This window comes from Neoarius graeffei, chromosome 1 (genome assembly GCF_027579695.1).
Source record: "Neoarius graeffei isolate fNeoGra1 chromosome 1, fNeoGra1.pri, whole genome shotgun sequence".
NCBI classification, from domain to species: domain Eukaryota; kingdom Metazoa; phylum Chordata; class Actinopteri; order Siluriformes; family Ariidae; genus Neoarius; species Neoarius graeffei.
This window is the reverse complement of record NC_083569.1, coordinates 24,069,470-24,091,563: the sequence shown is the minus strand read 5'-3', so window position 1 is coordinate 24,091,563 and position 22,094 is coordinate 24,069,470. Positions and strand designations below refer to the sequence as shown.

At 39.6% G+C, this 22,094-nt stretch overlaps 1 protein-coding gene, 1 non-coding gene and 1 pseudogene across 2 annotated transcripts in view; 2 read left to right on the top strand and 1 right to left on the bottom strand.

Annotated features, from left to right (window-relative positions):
* LOC132892138 (NACHT, LRR and PYD domains-containing protein 12-like) overlaps window positions 1–22,094 on the top strand; it is a 445,190-nt gene that overhangs the window by 82,951 nt on the left and 340,145 nt on the right. The gene's annotated exons all lie outside the window — the stretch shown is intronic.
* Window positions 10,301–10,373, top strand: trnat-agu (transfer RNA threonine (anticodon AGU)). Its single transcript has one exon. It is a non-coding gene; the product is annotated as a tRNA-Thr (tRNA).
* Window positions 14,335–14,499, bottom strand: LOC132898178 (U2 spliceosomal RNA; annotated as a pseudogene).

Here is a 22,094-nt window from a genome sequence, read left to right as displayed (position 1 = left end):
CAGTGTGATGTTGCTGCCTTCAGTTCCAGATATAGTGGTTTGTTCTGGTTTAATGCTGTTGTCAGCAGCTTCTGCTATAAATACATTAACATAATATCATGACCATTTATTATTAATAAACTGTTATTAAAAAATTGTTCTTTTTGTTTGTTAAATAATTAAACATTTCATGTATAATGCATCTGACTTACCAATGTCAGCATGAGTGAGGAAAAGCAAGAAGAAGAGTAACATTGTTGTTATGAGTGTTTAGTTCAGACCTCTAGTTTTAGAAATAAATGCCAGTGTTGTGTATTTGAGATTGTCTCTGATGTCTCCACATGTAGCTCCACCCACTCATATTTATTCATATTCACCACGACTCTGATTCAGCTTGTAATACACAAGCCTTTATTTACATGTCTGTGGCTTTAATAAATTACGAATTTATGTTGCTATAAACTACAGCACAAATATTACAACTTGGAAAAATCCCCAGCTTTGCCATGAGATATATTCTATAATCAGATACAAATTGACTGTGGAACGGGCTGTGGGATTGGTTCTGGACTGACAGCCTTTAGGAGGTGCTCTAGAACATCAGCCTCAGATGGACTAGCCCCCTCCCCCAAAAAATTATGGGGGTTCTCTTTCTCTAGGGACTCATAAATGAACCAGAGTGTGACCTGAAAATCATGTGAGCTCCGAAGGCACGGGTACTGTAATCACATGAGGTGTGCTCATCCAGTCAGCCAGGAAATCATGCATGTTACCCAGACAGGTTCTGGAGGCTTGGGTTCTTCAAGGTCTGCAGAATAGGTGCCACACTGTATGCTGAAGCCACATGGGTGATACTCTCCATTGTAGGGTGTTGAGTGTATACGCCGGTACACTGCCAGAAAACAAGGCTAGAGGCTGAGATACAAAATTCCAGAAGTGGTGTGGCATGGTGTACTGGAACCCTTCTGCTGCAGCCACTCTTTGATGAAGTATTCTGTCAGGGAGCGGTGGGAGACGGATGCAAGTGCAGAAGTATTTATTAAAAACAGAGTGACAATCAGGTAAACACACAGACAAACAATCCAAATCAACAGGCAATCTCAAGAATGGGAAACAAGCAAAATGTCAGGTGAGGTATGAACAGACGATTACAGGCAAAGAGAAATTCTCATCTCATTATCTCTAGCCGCTTTATCCTGTTCTACAGGGTCGCAGGCAAGCTGGATCCCATCCCAGCTGACTACGGGGGAAAGGCGGGGTACACCCTGGACAAGTCGCCAGGTCATCACAGGGCTGACACATAGACACAGACAACCATTCACAGTCACATTCACACCTACGGTCAATTTAGAGTCACCAGTTAACCTAACCTGCATGTCTTTGGACTGTGGGGGAAACCGGAACACCCAGAGGAAACCCACGCAGACACGGGGAGAACATGCAAACTCCACACAGAAAGGCCCTCGCCGGCCACGCGGCTCAAACCCAGACCTTCTTGCTGTGAGGCGACAGCACTAACCACTACACCACCAAAGAGAAATTCCACTATATAATTTTTGATGAGGCACACCTATTAATTGAAAAGCATTCCAGGTGACTGCCTCATGAAGCTGGTTAAGATAATGCCAATAGTATGTAAAGCATCATCAAGGTAAACAGTGGCTACTTTGAAGAATCAAAAATATGAAACATATTTTTGTTTTTTTAACACTTTTATTGACCACATAATTCCATATATGTGCCATGTGTTATTTCATAGTTTTGATGTCTTCAGTATTGTTCTGCAATATAGAAAATAGTCAAAATACAGAAAAAAAACCCTATGAATGAGTCGGTGTGTTCAAACTTTTGACTGGTACTGTATATAAAAATATAGAAGGAAAGAGTTGTTGAATACAACTGTAAACATCAACAACTAAAATAAAATATTCATGACATACTTTCTGATCTATCTGGAGATTAAAAATGCAAAATTCTCTTTCCAAAAATTTACTTAATTGCTTGATCATTCATACTTTTAAAAATGATTTTTGGTCTTTGCTTCATGCTTCATACTGAAGACTGTGCGAAACAAACAATGCATTAATAAATAGGCCAGTTCTATTCATTTGGTGAAAATACAAGTAATTGGTTTGTAGTGTTTATTCTAGCTGATACGTGAATAAGAAGATGTGGAGTGCAGGCCAGTCATTGGTTTCCTCTGTAAAGCTTTAATATTTAAAACAAACAAATCAAAGTCCATGCCATATAAATTAATGTGACAAAACTTTAAATCACACAAACTGCAGTGGTAAATTACATGGGTAAACTCCATCTCAACAGAAGTGCCAAAGTGTGTGAGGTTTATCCATCCAGTGGCAGTTCTTGCTTGTATGGTGCCCTGAGCCAAATAGTAGAGCATGAATCATAATCCGGAAACGAGCGAGGGTCAGTCAATCAGCAAACAATTTGTAAGAGAGCAAGCAAAAGACAAGGTTGAGGATAAATATAAACACGGGTCGTACACTGGAAATCAGGCGGAAAACAAATGGCTCGGTAAAGTTAGACATGGGGTACTAGACAATACTTTGTGAAGTGGGGAAGTGAGAGCTGAGTATATGTAGGAGAGAGGAGGGTGTACCCCGTCTCTCACCCATAGTCAGCTGGGATAGGCTCCAGCTTGCCTGCGACCCTGTACAGGATAAGTGGCGACAGATGATGGATGGATTAATGGATGATGACAGTGACCCAGTGGGCAGCATTGCTGCATCACAGCTTCAGAGTTCTCAGTTGGATGCTGAGGTCAGGTTGCTGTCAATTTGTGTGCAGTTTTACATGTTTACTCCATGTCGCTGTTAGTTATATATAACTAATAAATAAATAAATACATAAATAAAAACCCATTGCAGTAGGAAGTTTGCTTGGAGAAACTGCCTGAAGGTGTGAATGAGTGTGTGAAAGGGTTTGTGCATGGTGCTCTATGAAGACCTGACAGTCCATCCAGGGTGAATTCCCACCTCACAGCTGGGAGCCCCAGGACAGGCTTTGTGTTCACGACAACACTGACCAGAATACAGTGGTAACCAAAAAAAAAAAAAAAAACTGTTTACTAATAATGGAATATGTGCCAATAATATAACTCTTCATAAATTTTGAAAGAGAGAGATTCCCACAAAAGTGCATGTCAGTTTCTTAAAATCATCAGCAGAACAACCAACAATACAACAAAACTGTGTGAAAGTTTTTGTACAGTGCAGTTGGATTTCCTGTCACTGTGGGCCACAGAGCGCAGTAGTATAGTGCAGAGTCTGATACAGCAGCAGAGGAGATGAGCAGATCCACTTCTTTCTTCTTTTCATCAATTTCAGCAGACATTCTTGGAGGAATGTTGGGACTTAGAGTTCCACTTTGGGAAATATAAAGAAGGAACTCAGGTTTAGATTTTGTCTGTACCAGTGCAAGTAGTTGTTTGTACCACTTGAGTCATAGCTGCAGGACAGAGTAACATCACTGCCTTCATCTCTCACTGTCTGAGTGAAAAGTGGCTTTATTGACGCTGCCATGGAGTCACCTGTCATAGAGAAGAGAACATAATGTGTTTAACCTTTACACCATCAAACCAGAACTACATGTCAGACCCACATTCTGATTTTCTAACCACCACACAGACTAATTAATCACTCATTCTACAATTAATATTTCTGAAATGACAAAAAAAAAAATAAGTAAATGGATAACTCACCTAATGAAAGCCACAAACCCATGAATATAACAGTGAACATGATGAACGGTCTCAGCTGAATGAAACTATTATTTGTGTCTCCAATATTGTTAACATCATGCAGGTTGATGAAGCTCCGCCCCACAGCATCACATGACAGTGACACCTACAGAATGAAACAGGATGATTTTGGGGGTGTGCCTTTCAATTTAAATATGTAAATATGTGCACTGTGATTGGCTAACAGAATCCATATGAGTAGATGGCAGAGTTGGATATTAGCCAATCAGAGTGAAGCTATTTACATATTTTGAGAGTTCAAGCTGCAGCTGCATAATCAGCCTGGAGTGTTTACATCCCATGATAAAACAGCATGAGGCAAAAGAACCAAGGTGCTTTTTCAATCAAAACAATATCGCAAACTTTACAAAAGCACCTCAGAGAATAATATAAATTAATTGAAAAGAGTATGGCATGTCCCTTTGAACACTCTCAATCAATTTATAATAATAATAATAATAATCAGCATGGTCTTGGAACATATGAGACACTGATTTTGAACTTCCTATGTGAAGAATAAACATGTCAGGGTCTGTCCATTCTTCATCAAAAGCTCTGCTTTTTTTATTCATGTTTCTCTTTTTAGAGCACCATGTGAAATTACTTTTCTCTGTTTCTCTGACTGTCTCTTGTCTTTCCCCTGTGTGTGTGTGTGTGTGTTTCATTGACTTGAGTCCTTGACTTGAGGACTACACAGATTTCATTGGCCAAAGAAACACACAGCATAATTATTTTTATATCCTTATCAGAAATTGCTGTGAATAAGTCATGATAAATAATTTAATATCACAAGTTATTATTACTATTATGATAATGTGATTGATTTATTGACTCTGTAATCACAAAGCCTGTTATTTCACTGAGGTGAGGAACAAACCAGCTGCTGCTCTTGGTAATAATATTAAAGATGCCAGTAAGCCATTAGGCCTTAAGGGAGGTGATGCATTTTATGCGTGAAGTTTGCTGGATCAAGTGAAGGTTGCAGAGAGAGAGAGAGAGAAACTGGGTGTTTTATTTCCCTTATGTTTCTTATTTCCTCTCTGTAGCCTCGTGTTCTGTCTGGCCTACCTGTCCTCTTTCTCTTTTTATTTATTTACTTTATTAATTTGCCTCTAAAAAATAAATCTCATGATTGCTCGTTGTCATTTAAACATGAAACTCTGTAAGCTCAATAAAGTATTTACATTATCCAATCACAAACACCTCCATTACAAGTGAACCTGTCCAGAGCCCATTTTATTCACTGCAGCTGTTATGTGCTTGTCCATACTGGGAACAAATATATTACACATCACACATTATTAAGAAACTGTACCGTATTTATAGCCCGACTGCAATTTCAGTTTTCTTCATGAATTAAGAGAAACAAGTCATTTTGTTGATGATGAGTTGACAATTATACTATTCAGCTCGATCGAAAAATCAGATTTGATGCTGAAGCTCCAAAGATTGGAACACAACTGCAATAAGATCTCACATTTGGACAAACTGTTTTTTGTACAGTACTATAAGTACTATGTATGTACGATTGAAGAGAGTCTATATTATAGTGAAAAGTAGTATTCATAATCAAAGAAGTTGAACTCTTTGGGGATGTGATCAGGGCCCTCGTGCTTGGCCCACAGTAAGATAACTGACGGTGCCATCTTGTGGAGAAAGGTGAAAGACTTTAACACACCAAGGTTGTTTTGTTTTCTTAAAATGAACCTTGTCCCAGTTTACCCTGAAAACAAAAGTGTTGCTGGGAAAAAGAAGTCTTTTTTTTATTTATTTCACAAATCATTACAGCAAATAACTGAACTTGAAAAAACTCATGAGCTTGTACAGATCCTCAGCTCCATCACTCAGGTTCAGTATTGGTCTCAACCACAAACCCTGTGGACCTTTCTGTAAAGCCTTCTGTCTGCTGTAACTGAGTAAGCTAGAAAGTCTTCTTGTGTCCAGAAAACCAGGAAATCTTTATGATTTTGACAGTGAAAATTGGTCCATGCGGACAGCAGAAGTTGTATTTAAAAGCTCTGGCATTTGTATGAAAGCCTATCAAAATCAAATTTCTATATTTTGTTTTAATTTTTAATAATATAGTTACATGTTTACACAGACAACTACTTTACACTTTACAAGTAGTCAAAATGTACCATTAATCCAATCATCCAAAAAATGTCTTAACCACCATGAGATAAAAGTGACACATTTGAGATCAGTTATTGACTGACCTGAGAGTTATATTCACTATAGATCATCCCTGAAGCCTTTAGTAACCTGAGACCTTTAACTGTGAAATGTTACCATCTAGGGTGGCACGGTGGTGTAGTGGTTAGTGCTGTTGCCTCACAGCAAGAAGGTCCTAGGTTTGAGCCCCGGGGCCGGCGAGGGCCTTTCTGTGTGGAGTTTGCATGTTGTCCACGTGGGTTTCCTCTGGGTGCTCCGGTTTCCCCCACAGTCCAAAGACATGCAGGTTAGGTTAACTGGTGACTCTAAATTGACCGTAGATGTGAATGGTTGTCTGTGTCTGCCCTGTGATGACCTGGTGACTTGTCCAGGGTGTACCCTGCCTTTCGCCCATAGTCAGCTGGGATAGGCTCCAGCTTGCCTGTGACCCTGTAGAAGGATAAAGCGGCTAGAGATAATGAGATGAATGAGATGTTACCATCTAATAAGATGGTAACATCATCAATCTGCTTTGGAAATCCTGAGTAATGTGTATTTGTTTTTCCACAAAAAGGATATAATTCATAAGTATTGAAAATGTGTCTATTCTAGTAGCGTGCTGAATGCGTGTACATGCACTGAATATGGCAATAATTCAACTGGGCATTTATATGCACAGCAATACCATGATTAGAATAAAAAAAACAAACAAAGAAAATGGATCAATGAAGTAGAGCGGCGGCTACAATTATCGACACCTTAATGATCTTTTGGCCGTTGCAAAATTAGAAGACTTTCAATGCGTAAATTGTGCTTGAATAATTACTCAAACTTACACTGGAAAAAAAAAAGAGCTGATTCTCAATTACTTAGCGTATCAGATCACGTGACACTGTTCCACAAGTACTGACACCTTTGTCCAGTTATCGACACCGTTCCACAATTATCAACACCCAGATGATTATTTATTTTAAAAAATAATCAGTATGTGGTATTAAGTTAACAAAACATAGTTCTTATTTAAAATTTGTTTTGCATAGACTTATATTTAGTACCAAATGTCTTTTATATTAATATATAGCTGTCGGTGCTTATGCAAATGAGGAAGTAATTGTAATGTTTGTAAACAAATGAACTGATAATGTTTAACCTGTCAGAAAATCTTTTTGTTCCACTTTCTACCCACTTTCTAAGTATTTTTGTAGATCATATTTTGTTCATCATTCGTCATTGTTTGTATTAATTTCTAGTTTTGTAGTTTACCAATAAATGTAAACAGGCAATTGACATTGTAACTGCATGAAACTCCAGGTCAAAGGTCGCATGTCATTCCTTGAACCAAAATATAAAATGTGCTGAAGCTGAGGTTGAAACAAGGTTGACACATGAGGGAACATGTGTCTCTAGAAGGCCACACCCAGGAAGTGCAGCTGTTGTAGCAGAACGTTACACAGATCATCACTTCACAGCATCAGTGACAGTGAACTGAGTCACCAGTACAACACAGAACAAGTCCTGCTGCTGATCAACCCAAAACGTGCATTTTTTCCATCGTAATTGTAGTTCATGATGATTTTACCCATGAAATTGATGGATGATCATGATTTGACTCTTAAACAGCATTATTTAAAAAAAAAAAACAGCACACATCCAGAACTGAATATCTCCACCTACATACATCCCTTTATCTTTACTAAGTGCACAGTGGATCTGGAACCTTTTCCTGAACACACTGAGCGAGTCGCAGGAATTATCTTCATTTTATTTCAGAGTTTTTGGAGCTTCACAAAAGAAGACTTTTGTCGCAACTTGAGGCACAAGCACCTCTGCCAGTTTCTCTGAAATAAATTTTTCCGAACAGGACTTAAACAACGTGTGGAAAAAGGTTTACACACAGTGGGTTAGTAAATATATTTTTTAAACAAGTCAAAATCTCTTTGGCAGTTCATCAGTAGAGATCGCCGATGGGGAATAAACACTGATAAACAAGATTTCAGCAGATAATTATTGTACAACAATCCTAAAATACCCTAATGATACCCTGAATATGCTGCTGGTGTGAAATTATTTGTCTTGTACATTGCATGTACATCAAGTTAATTATTAAATAAATATATGCAAAACATTATGACTAAATTTCAATGTGTTATGGAATTATGTATGGATATTGTAATGTCACATTGATATCACCACATTGTAATCAATTTTAACTCCATTAGCCAAGTGATTATCTCATTTAGTGTCAAATTTCTGCACCTGTAACATTGTCTGTGTGTGTGTGTGTGTGTGTGTGTGTGTTTATATATGGGAGACCATTGCAAACTTGCCATTGTGAATAACAGTTGAAATAACCATGACTCCGTGAATCCACTCTGAAGCTCCACTTCTCTGACCCGCAGGTCTAGTTTTGCCTGTTTAAGGCCCATCCGCTCCTGATGGTGCCACTCATACAGGTCTCGGAGTAACTGGAGCCGCTCCTTCTCAATGCTGATCAGCTCCCGGGTGCACTGACGCTCTCGGCCAGCTGTAATCTGGCTGCCTGCAATCTGGGAAGCGGCACTGCAGTCTGGGGAAGTGATGAGATCGATACTGTACCTCCTTCATATGCCAAACACCACTCAGCTGCAGGCCAGTGTATAAGGGACATTAAGCTCTTGATTGGGTAACAATGAAATGAGCAGGCAAAGGAAAAACATTTTGCTGAATTATTTAACTTGTTATTTGTTCATAATTTTGTGTGAATGTTTGCTTATTTAATAAAAAGTATAAAAATGCAAGTTATTGTCCAAAAATTTAAAAAGTTTCAATTATTCATTCCCACATTATATATGTAATGCTTAACGACAATACAGTATAATAACATATTTTGACACTTTATATTTCATTGTTTTTTTTTATTAAAAACAAATATCACGTGACCTCATTGACTGGATTTATCAACTACTATAATGCCTTTAGCAACTACAGTACAAATACCTTTAGCAGTTACTAATGCCTACTGCGAGGATGCGCATTGCAAAGACGCTCTGGACAAAGTTGTGCTTAAGATTCCTTCTTATGAGTGAGTTCGGGAAAACCACATACAGAGACAACGTTCGTTGCTTAAGAACGTCTTTAAACTTGCTCTTTAGCTCTAAAGTGCAACGTTATCAGGAAACCCACCCCAGATCATTAGATAAGTCTATGTTATTGTTTTTAGCAACATAATTGTCATCTTTGTTCCCTTGTACCATAGCTACAAAGTGCACCATATTAACAAATTAATGGATAATTAACATCCAAACATGAAGAAGAAAGGAGAATCTTTACCAGTTTCTTCTCTCAGTTAGTGTTGCTGTTGCTCTGCCCCTCCTCTTTCTCTCTCAGCTCTCTTTTTCTTGCATCCACCAACAAAAAAGAATGAAGACATTGATGCAGAATCAATCAATAAATAAAATGTGATTTTTTTTTTTTTAAATCGGAAAAATTATCCTTGGGGCATCATCAGTATATCTGGAACATGCAACACTGGGGGAACCCTGTTTGCCAAGACACAGGAGAACAATTTTTAAAAGCCAAGAACCTTTTTGGGAGCAGTTGGGAGTTCATTGCCTCGCTCAAGGCCATCCCATATTAACCTAACCGCATGTCTTTGAACTATGGGGGAAACCAGAGCACACCCACCAGGAGAACATGCAAACTCCACACAGCAAGGCCCATGCTGGCCTCGAACCTAGAACCTTCTCGCTGTGAGGCACCCATACACCACCATGCTGCCCAAAATTAAGCCTACTCAGGTAGCTGCTTTCCCCCCCCCCCTTGCCATGACCCAGATTCAAACCACAGTTACGACACAGAGCATTAACCACTATATGATCACAGCAAACTACTCAGAAATAGTCATACAATAGCTTGCAAGACCATACCACTCATAGTTTTCAAGTTTTGCTCCAGAAACAAAACCTCTCCCTCAGACTAACCTGAGAGACTAAGTCTGAAATTGTTTCCATGGAAACATGAAAAATTAAAATTTCTCAAATTTCTTAGTATGAAAAGGCACATCTACATCACCTTGTTAATATGTATGCCAAGTTTCAAATCCGTATCATGAATAGTTTTGGATATATGCTCCGGAAACAAACATTGCTCTTAGAAACTAAGTCAAAATCAATTTTTTATGTAAAAAATTGAAAAATACTTGAGAAAGTAGCCAGAATGTACAGTCCACAGCCCACTCTACGATTGACACAGTGCATTATTTAAAATGTGCGTCCTTTTTTGTGAGGCAAATAGTAAACAGAAGCTAACTGCAGTTAGGAACTAAAGTTGTGAGTGATGTTACAGCAGTTTCTGTGGGCTGTTTTGAGGATCAGCACAGGGGCTTCAAGGTTCTGCTGTGGCCCCAAGCTTCAGCAGCTGTGAAGGAATTAAGGCTCCATAGCTCAGTGGTGAGAGCACTGGTCTAGTAAACCAGGGGTGGTGAGTTCAATTCTCACTGGGGCCTGTAAAGGGTATTTTGAAGGTGGAAAGATGATCCAGATAAAAGAGGGGATATTGAGAACAGTGACACCAGAAGGTGAGCAAGTGCTACTCATGATTTCTCATCACCTGAAAACCACTTTCTGCTGGTGAGAATGGCCCTGTATGGACAGTTTAAAGATCAGTGAGATCTCTGTGGATGAGACTGAGGACCTGAAGGTATCTTTGGTGTGCAATTTCTGCAAAGCACTTTGCCTTCAAGTCTCCATCAATGCACATAGTCAGGTGGTATTTGTTTATATTTGGAGGCTACTTTGCAAAATTTACCAAGTCTTGTTTTTGGTAATAATATACAAGTTCAGATATAAATTCATAAATCTGGACTTCTTGTAATGTTTGTAGGCTGCTGTTTCATAGTTAATTATGCAGGGGAACTTTGCGCATAAAAAGAGCCCTGAAACCACATATAGGAAATTGGTATAAAAGTATTACATCATTAATATGGAATTATTATATCCATAATAGGTGTTATTTGTGGCACACAACCTTTTTACTCAGGTCAAAAGCAGGGTTCATACATTAGATACCCATTTAACCCTAAAAGGGCCTAAACTACTGAGTGGGATCAGTTAGAACCTCAGAGGTGGTGTGCTGCTCAGTCTATTCAACTGACATAACTTTTTGCTTTTGGGAGTTTGTTACTCTATAAATTCTTTATCTAAAAGTATGTTTGTTTCAAGATTGATGAAAAAAAAGTGTTTAACAAGGTGACTGATTTTCTGTTGGGGTCCCATAACTCTGTGAGATTTGTTGCAAAAATATTTCAGCAAGTTAGTCGCTTCTTTGTGTGTCTATCTTTGCCTATCTGTATGTTTGCATGCTTGTCTCAGATATCTGCCATAATTAAGAATATAACTCTTTCTTACAAATTGTAGATAACTAGTGAACCTGTTAGTTATAGAGTTACTGAAATGTCTGATGTCTGATGCTTATCTGTCCATGCACTCTCCATACAGAACCACATACCACAACAGATTCCTCATCCTTGCACCGATCCTGTAAATATGCTTTGTGCTAATATGCTAATGCTTAATATCAATGTGTCCACATACCAACTCTTTAATAAAAAGCTGAGATAAGTGATTCCTTATTTGAATAAAAGATTTTATAAGACAAAATTTGAAACCTGCAGATGTCAAATATAATATTTCGAATTAGAAGTATCATTCGTTTTTTACTTATCCATTAATATGGAACATCAAATGATGAAGAGTTCATTGCATCATGAACATGTGGACACATTTGAAGGTAGCTTAATATGCATGCTCTTAGAAAATGCTCATTCAGCTTTATTTCTGGTCATAATATGTGTTACCAATAACTGCTTTTATTTTCATGTTTTGTGTTTGAATCCTTAGGCAACATGTTACTTCTTGATGTAGTTTGGACATAAAAAAAAAACTGCTAGCAGCTTAGTAATCTCAATAAAATGAGAGATTGTGAGCTGAGTTCTGGAATGTAGATAAGCTATAAATATTCTCACGTTCTGTAGCAATAGTGTAAAATATTTCTGGCTTTTTTATGTTCTCTATGTACTTAAATGTCTCATTTTAAACTTAACTTGATAATATCTTGCAAATATATGATTTCTATTCACATAAAGTTAGTAAACGGGTAATTAAAAAAAAAACAGATGTTATAATGGACTTAAGTGATACAGGTATATGTTTTTTTGTTTTTTTATGTTTTTACAGATTTAGAATTTCCTTTTTTTGGTGAAAATGGTGATTGCTGACATTACAACAAGTAAAAATAATTTGTTTGGGATGTAAATAAAAGGTTAATACTGAGAAACCAGACTTGGCAAATTTTGCAAAGTAGGTTGCGTACATATACTCCCTGACTTACAGTTGATAATGTCAACAAAAAAAGACTTCAAATTAAGACTATAATGAATTCAGAAATAATTCATATGCTCATGAGTTCTTGGTTAAGCAATAGACCCCTTGTGTGTGGCGTCAGGTGATAATTTCTTCTGGGGACAACCAGAGACCGTCTTTCTTGTGAGCAACGCTTAATGGGTCTTAAATATGGTTCATTTTTGCACTGATTTTGGTTGTCTCCCTGGAACTTTGTCTTGAACTTCTGATAGTGGCTTAGTAACTTGACTCAGGAATTTCTTGAGAAAGAAAATATCTCTGAACTGGGAGTAGGAGATGTTTTTCACTGACAGTTTTTATCTGTAACTGTCAGTGAATCCCTTTGTTTCACTCCAGCTTCGATAGCCCACAACAGTGAAGGCATGTGAGAAAAGTTCTCTCCAAGGCCTGCCATACAGTTGCAGTTTGCAGCCACAATCTTGCTATTTTATTCATCGACAATCCACGGAGTTAGAAGTTTTTCAGTCGTTCTTTGCGAGTGCTTAACCTGGAATAGAACATACAGTAGGTTGTATTCAGTCATGTGACTTTTGTTTGCGAGTTTATTCTGGTGAACATAGGCGTCACCACCATTGAATGTGAAGGGGGTGTGTCCCCTTCACAATTCATAATTCTTCATTTGGACCCCCCCATATTTAACATAAAATATTAGTTCACCCAGCGCCGTTTCTATTGCTTCGTGAAAGAATCCATTCCACTTGATCGATAAGAGAATACACAGACCACTGAAAATCCACTCCGGGTTTTCTGGGAGTTACCTACAACAACTCATCGCACGCAAGTGAAGTGAATCTCAGTGCAAGCAGAGACATTTTGGTGTAAGGTGCAGCTGCTCGAAAGTGGAGGAGGTGACGTCAGCCCCATTGCCACCTCACAATGTCTAGCTTTTGCTAAAACCTTATTCTTTTGTTCTATGCCCTCAAAATCAACCCTAGGCCACATTAAATTAATGTTCATCTAAACAATGAAATAAGCTTAGCCTAATGGGGTATTCTTGATTGATGATGAATTGTTTGCAATATTTGCTCCGTCCCCAGACACAATGGACATGAGGAAATTCTTTACAAAGAAGCGGAAAGTAAGTCAAAATTTCCCCACAGGACAGGGTTTTTTTGTCCCAATGGAAATGTTAGTGCAGTTAGCTGGCTAGTCAGTGTTAGGAGATGTATCAGCTAGCTTAATGTTAGCTATCATTTAATTCAAACCCAGTAGGCCTGCCTTACTGTAATGCCAAGAATGAGGTCAAGTCTGCTCTGATGATATTTACTGATTCCCTGTTGTGATTTGAAGAACTTGTTTTGTCTGGTCTTTGGCAGTTTTTGGGAAAGTAACATGGGAAATCAGTGTATGGGGAAGGAATAGTAGAAAGGAAAGCAATGGAGAGAGATGGATGTTATTCCAGGTGGATTGTGAAGGAAAGGGGGATAAAAGTGATGAAGTGGTAGAAATTGTTGTGCCACCAATGTAAATAGGAGTTATATCTATAAATCTATTTGTTATACTAATCTGTAAATGTTACTATAGTACCCCCATTGCATGTACTGGAGGTTGACAAAACTGCATTTGTTCATTGTGTGAAGTTCTCTTTTATGTGTCATTGCTTGACACAGTGTGATTTTGTGCTATGAAGACTGCATGATGCCATGTCATTTTTGTTATGAGTATCACTAAATCGGAAAAAAGTAAAAAGGCACCCACTAAAGTCACTGTTGGTGGTTAACAAAATTGCACCTGTTCATTGTGTGGAGTTATTTTTTATGTGTGTTGCTTGACACGGTGTGATTGTGTTATGAAGTTTGCATGATGCCATGTCATGCCTGTTCATTGTGTGAAATTATGAATATTGGGTAACACTTTATAATAACTATCTGTTATAACTAGTTAATAGATCATTAGTAAACTGTTAATTAATGAGTTATTAATGACTTGTTAAGTGTTTGTTAATAGTTTGTTAAGGATTTATAATGATGCCTTATACTGGTATATTATTGTCAGTCAGAAAACACATCAAATGTTTAAATGACACACAAAAACATTATTTTTTTAAACAAAGGCACCATTCCTGAAGATAGTACAATACCAGATTGATGTGTGGAGCAGAAGGAGCAAGCCCCTATTTTAGCTCCCTGTTCAACATCTTTATTTAGAGAGCATATCAGATATTAAAGTGATCAGAACAGATATTATACTTGCTGTTAATCAAAAAGCAATAACTTTCTGTATTCAATGGCTTTAAATATACCACTTCCAAAATTTGAAAATATTAAAATCCAAAAAGGTAAAGACAGCTAGACTCCACCCCCAACAGCTGGATCCTTTTGAAGAGAAAGACATTGTCTTGGGGGCTTGTGTGTGTTTTCCATGCCAAAAGTTCAATATTTCTAACATTTGACCACCAAAAATGTACAGCTCTACTAGAACAAAGCCTGCAAAAATACATTGGACTAACTAGCATTCATCTCTCCAGAAATCTTTAATAAGAGACAAAAGATTTACGCGACAATGAAGAGAACCCTGAATTACACTTAACATTGGGTCAGGTTAGTGACACTGTATTGGAGGTGAAGAAAGCTGGTATAGAGAGCATGCATGTGACGTCACGAGGTCATATGATATTTGTTTATCTGCCATTTTGGACGGCATGGCCGCGCATAGAACTTAGACGAACACGTTCTAATTATCAAGTGTGTGGGAGTAGATCTTTTGAGAATGGTTATATCTTGTTCAACATTTGGTTGTACCAATAGACAGGGCCAAAAGGAGGGCCTGTCATTTTATAGATTCCCCGCAGATGAGGAGAGACGCACAAAATGGGTGTCCGCTGTGCGAAGAGAAAACTGGTACCCCAGTTCTACCAGCCGAATTTGTAGTGAACACTTCATATCAGGTAGGTGCAATCTTCTAATTCAATACTCCTAGTACATCTGTTAAGTTGATTTTCGGATTGAATGATAACTGCATACTCAGAAACTAGACAGTCTCTAACGTTTAAAATGGCTATGCCTAGCCCTACTACCCTGGCCTAGTCTATGACAATGTTTTATCTTTTTGGCTCATATATGCCTTTGAAAGGCCAATCCATAGTAGGGACGGTGAAAACTAAAAAAAATCTTGACCGACCACCGAGCCTCATTAGCCGGTTAAAGTCGGTTAACCTATGAGTTTAAACAGGGATGCAAACGGCGGATGCGCCTTTTTCACGGCTGAATCGTGCAGATCCGATTTTTTTTAGGGGGGCGTTGGAGTGTCTGAATAATTTCATCAAAGTAAATTATGTATTAAAATTACTAAATGAGCAAATGCTGTTACAGTCCATGAAACATAGGAAGTATTAGTATGAGAAGAAGGCAGTTGGTTAGAAAGCTGCGCACATTTGCGCAGCTTCCGCGCAGGTGTGTGCGGCTTTCTGATTTTCTGTTTTTCAGACAAAAACATACATATTTACAACCCTGTCATTATCTGGAACTGAGGTTAGATTACAAACATTCTTAAGATAAAACGTCCTGCATAGTCTCTATGATAAACGTCTTAATGCCACTTACCCGTGAGGTTATCAAGTAGACATTCTTCTTCAGGACCTTCCAGAGATATAGTTGAGATACCCATCCCGCAACAAAATTTTTATAAGCTTCCAGGCTCTTGTAAGCTTTGAGGGCTTTGCCAGTGTAACACGATTCATGATTAACGAGAAAATTGTAAATGTCGTGGTAGGCCAGATCGGGCAAATCGCCAGCACCGCAGCTCCGAATTTCCCTGAACAAAGATTGCAGCAAGTTGTACGGATCTGCAATCCCCAACCTGGAACACTTTTCCACGTAACACTGCCTCATGTCACCTTCAAGATGCTGAACAAACTTAGACAAGTAATCGCGCAATGTGGTATTTTCTGATGCCGTCCAATGTGACGGAGTGGGCGGAGTACACACGTGCGGGTCACGTGACTGCACATCCTCTATAGGGTAAGGTGGCCTGGGACAATCTCTTACACCTTTACAGCTTTGTTAGCCATTGCACACAGGCAGAGAAATGTCTGACCAATAAGTGTTTCTGAAAGATAGATAGATAGATAGATAGATAGATAGATAGATAGATAGATAGATAGATAATATTTTTGGTGGTCAAATGTTAGAAATATCGAGCTTTTTGCATGGACACCCCCCCCCCATATATACAAACCGGTTTTATGCAGAATATTAATAGATTTTGTTAACTCATAAATTAAAAAAACAAATGAATAAATAAACAAGCATAGAATGCAAAGCCAATGAAAATAAATACAAAAAAACAATAAAAGTCTCTGTCATACAGGACCGGGAGCCACTCTCAAGCTGGCTCCCCCCTGACCCCCAGAATGCGTATAGCTGCCACTTCAGGACCCAGCAGAGATCCTCACCCTTTGCCCACTGCTCCATCCTTGTAGTTTTTCACATCTCTTTGGTGGGCATCTATGAGAGCCAAGTACTGTGGTGGCCGGGACCCCCCTGCTTGTGACCCCGGGCCCCTCCTCTGATTGTGGGCATGCAGTGCCTCCTGCAGCGAAGATTTTACCAGCTTTTTGAGTGCGTGCAAGGGCACCGTCACCCGCTTCCCCACCAGCAGGCTGCAGGAGGGCCACAGGGACTTTACCTTAAAATTTCAAGCAGGCTCAATTCACCTTAAAATCAGCTCTCTGTAAAGGGACACCACAAGAAGGTCATAGGTTTTGGAATTTTGAAAAAAAGATTATGGTTGCAGAGATACGATGATTTTAGTAAAAAAGAAATAACGGTAATTGCGCGCTAACTCCCCCAACACACACACACACCTCTCTACTTAACATTGTAACACAAAACAGAAAGGGTCTACATGGTCCTAATTGGTTCTGTTAGAACCAGAAAAGGTTGGTAGTTTTATGAGCAACTTAGTTTTGGAGGTGAATCCGAACAAATTCCTGCCTGTTGTGTGCCACCTGCTCCTGCAGCTCCAGCACTGTAAAGTGAGAGTAAGTGTCTATTTACTGCCATTATTGAGCCTTCTGTTGAGCAAGTGAGCTTACAAAGATGACAATTACAAAGAGACAATGCTTTATCATAACTGTGAAAGTTGAACACCAAATCAGTTTAAAACAAAAAACAAACAAACAAACAAAAAACCTCTATGATTTGTACCATGTATTAACTTCCCGGGTTCCAGAAAACAGCTGGCACAGTTGTTGCTCTTCTTCTTCATGAGTGACTTGGCTTGTGTATTCGTCCGCCTCTTTCTCGGTGGCTATAGGTTCTAAATCATTCTCAGACAACCAACCACAGATTGAGGATGAATCTGAAGAGCTTTCGTGTCTTTTTCAAAATAATCGGTATCAAGAACGCACACCACTGCAGAGAATAGTATAGAGTCCGTGTGGAAAGAAAAGAAGGCACTGGCGCAAATGACATCACGCGTGCAGTGCCGCCGACCTGTAAATCACTGCGATCTAATAATGGCGGACAAGCTTTTAGTGATTTTTGGAACAGAATTCAGACGCAAAAATCTTTTTTGAAGATTAACCTTTGAAGGATGTAATGCAATTTCAGCAGCATAGACATGACTTTTTGTGGGTTGTTTGGCTCGTTGGTCTAGGGGTATGATTCTTGCTTCGGCTGTGAGAGGTCCCAGGTTCAAATCCCGGATGAGCCAAGGTTTTACCTTAAATGGTTGATCTGAACTGCTGGGGACATGGATTTCACTTGGCTGCATCATTCTAAAAGCATGAGTTTAATGAAAGTTATATAAAAAAAATCCCTGGTTTTCTGTGTGTGATGTGCTGAAATACACTGTAAAGCTGGTGGATAAATAAAAGAAGGTTTTCACGTCAAAAAATCACTAAAAGCTTGTCCGCCATTATTAGATCGCAGAGATTTACAGATCAGCGGCGCTGCACGCGTGACGTCATTTGCGCCAGTGCAGAAGGTTCCTTCTTTTGTTTTCACACGGACTCTATCCTATTCTCTGCAGTGGCGTGCGTTCTTGATACCGAGTCTTTTGAAAAAGACACGAAAGCTCTTCAAATCCATCCTCAGTCTTTGGTTTGTTGTTTGAGAATGATTTAGAACCTATAGACACGGAGAAAGAGGCGGACGAATACACAAGCCAAGTCACTCGTGAAGAAGAAGAGCAACAACTGCGCCAGCTGTTTTCTGGAACCCAGGAAGTTAATACATGGTACAAATCATAGTTTGCTATTTTTTTCCTGATTTGGTGTTCAACTTTCACAGTTATGATACAGCAGTGTCTCATTGTAATTGTCATCTTTGTAAGCTCACTTGCTCGGCAGAAGGCTCAATAATGGCAGTAAATAGACACTTACTCTCACTTTACAGTGCTGGAGTTGCAGGAGCAGGTGGCACACAACAGGCAGGAATTTGTTCAGATTCACCTCCAAAACTAAGTTGCTCATAAAACTACCAACCTTTTCTGGTTCTAACAGAACCAATTAGGACCCTTAGGAAGCGGAGGCCATCCACATCGGATCTGCTTTAATATCAACAGATCTTCGTTTAAGGTACGTGAATCTTTTCATCATGGCACACCTTCAGCTTGTTCAGTGTGCTGAGTGCAGGATGTTTAGTCATTCATCCTCCGTCACTAGCGATAGCTTTATTAGCTTTATTTGTGATAAGTGCAGATTAGTTAGCTCTCTGACGGAGAAGATTACAGTGCTAGAAGCGTGTGTCCAGGCTTTAGAGCAGGTTAGTGAGCGTGAGAACAGTATAGTTTCTGTAGGGGAAAGTCTGGATGCCCTAGGTGGAGTTAGTAATCCCCCAACTCCGGCATTAGAGCCCTTACAGCGGGGCGAATGGGTGACGACTCGGCGGCATAAGCGTAGAGCCAAAGCTACCACTGAGGCTCGCCCACGGGAGCACCACTCCTCTCCGCGTCACGTGCCGAACAGGTTTGCTCTCCTTAGTGATGCACCCACTGAGAAACCTGAAAGAGCTCTGGTTATAGGGGACTGTATCATACGGCACGTGAAATTAGCTCAGCCTTTAAGGGCACCAGCAGCTTTAGTCAGGTGTATACCAGGAGCCAGGGTGCCGGACATAGCAGGTAATCTTAGGGTCCTAGGCAAGCACAGGTTCTCAAAGATAGTTATCCATGCAAGAGCTAATGATATATGCCTTCGTCAGTCTGAGGTTACTAAGAGTAACTTTGTAGAGGTGTTTAAATTAGCGAAGGCGATGTCTGATGCTGTAGTATGCTCTGGCCCCATCCCAATGCGGCGTGGCGATGTAGCTTACAGCAGGTTATGGTCGCTGAACTGCTGGCTGTCCAGGTGGTGCTCTGAAAACAGTGTGGGCTTTATAGATAATTGGGCTAATTTTGAGGGCACTGCTGGACTGTTAGGGCGGGACGGTATCCATCCCACTCGGGAAGGTGCTGCTCTCATTTCCTACAGCATAGGTCATAGTCTCAGAACAGGCCTAGTTAATTTCTGACAATCCAGAGCCAAGGCCAGGGAGCAGATGAACAGGCTAAACCGACTGTCTGCTAGCTGCACAGAGTCGTCACTCAGGGTCCACTACATCGAGACTGTGTCTGTTCCCCGAGCTCAACAAAAAGGTAGAAATTTTCAGAGAGTTTGTTCCAGTAACCTAATCAATATAAAATTAGATCATACTGACTGTACAGCTGCTGCCAGCACCTTTGATCTAAAGGTGGGGCTATTAAATATTAGATCTCTTACATCTAAAGCGCTAATGGTTAATGAACTCATTACTGATCAGGAGTTTAATGTACTTTGTTTAACTGAAACATGGATTAAGCCAAATGAATATATAGCATTAAATGAAGCGAGTCCTCCTGGATACAGTTATATACACCAGCCTCCTCTAACTGGCAGAGGAGGAGGCGTCGCGGTTATTTATAACGATTATCTAGGTGTAACACAAAAACCTGGTTATAAATTTAATACATTTGAAGTTCTTCATACTCATATAATGTATGTAGCCTCAAAAAATAAGTCTACCCAGTTAATTCCATTGCCTATTATTTACAGGCCCCCGGGGCCATATTCTGAGTTTCTTTCTGAATTTGCAGATTTTATCTCAGATCTGGTTATTTCCTTAGACAAAGTTTTAGTTGTCGGAGATTTTAATATTCACTTTGATAACCCAGAAGACCCTTTAAAAACAGTGTTTGTGTCCATCTTAGATTCAGTCGGGATTAAGCAGTATGTCATAGGACCGACCCATAATGGTGGTCACACCCTTGATCTAATATTAACATTCAGATTAAACGTAGACAATATAGTCATACTTCCACAGTCTGAAGTTATCTCAGATCATTATCTCATCTCATTCAAACTATGTCTGAGTAATAATATATGCACCTCACCACGCTACTGTATTAAACGTACTTTCACGTCAACTACTGCACAGAGCTTTATAAATGATCTCCCAGAGCTGTCAACTTTAATTGGGTCACTGTCAGCCCCTGCAGAACTTGATCAGGCAACTGAATGCTTAGAGTCAACATTCTGCCATACTTTAGATAATGTAGCTCCTCTAAAAAGGAAAATGGTCAGAGACAAAAAATTAGCACCCTGGTATAATGATGACACTCGCACATTAAAACAGACCACTCGAAAATTGGAACGTAAATGGCGTCAAACAAAATTGGTAGTGTTCAAATTAGCTTGGAAGGAGAGCTTCCTGAAGTATAGAAAAGCTCTTAGTGCTGCGAGATCAACATATCTCTCCTCCCTAATAGAAAATAACAAAAATAATCCTAGATTCCTATTTAATACTGTAGCAAAATTAACCAGGAATAAGTCCACTATCGACACATGCACACCTGCAGTATGTAGTAGCAACGACTTCATGAATTTTTTTAATGACAAAATTGAGAATATCCGGGGTGGCACGGTGGTGTAGTGGTTAGCGCTGTCGCCTCACAGCAAGAAGGTCCGGGTTCGAGCCCCGGGGCCGGCGAGGGCCTTTCTGTGTGGAGTTTGCATGTTCTCCCCGTGTCCGCGTGGGTTTCCTCCGGGTGCTCCGGTTTCCCCCACAGTCCAAAGACATGCAGGTTAGGTTAACTGGTGACTCTAAATTGACCGTAGGTGTGAATGTGAGTGTGAATGGTTGTCTGTGTCTATGTGTCAGCCCTGTGATGACCTGGCGACTTGTCCAGGGTGTACCCCGCCTCTCGCCCATAGTCAGCTGGGATAGGCTCCAGCTTGCCTGCGACCCTGTAGAAGGATAAAGCGGCTAGAGATAATGAGATGAGATGAGATGAGAATATCCGACAAAAAATTCAAACTACTAATTTAAGGTCAGACAATGAAAGTGACCTTGTAGTTAACTATATAACTGTATCGGATCATCAGTTAGAATGTTTTACTCCCCTAAAAGAAACTGAATTACTTTCATTAATCTCTACATCAAAAGCCTCAACTTGCGTACTAGATCCCTTACCTACACATCTATTCAAACAGATAATGCCTGGAGTAATTGAACCGCTTCTAAAAATAATAAATTCTTCTCTTATGATTGGCTATGTACCCAAATCCTTTAAACTAGCAGTTATCAAACCCCTGATTAAAAAACCTGACCTTGATCCCTGTCAGCTGTCCAATTATCGGCCAATATCAAACCTCCCCTTTATCTCCAAGATCCTTGAAAAAGCTGTGGCACAGCAGTTATGCTCATATTTACATAGGAATAACATCCATGAAATGTATCAGTCAGGATTTAGACCTCATCATAGCACAGAGACAGCACTGGTTAAAGTAGTAAACGACCTACTGTTGGCGTCTGATCAGGGCTGTGTCTCGCTACTTGTGTTGCTTG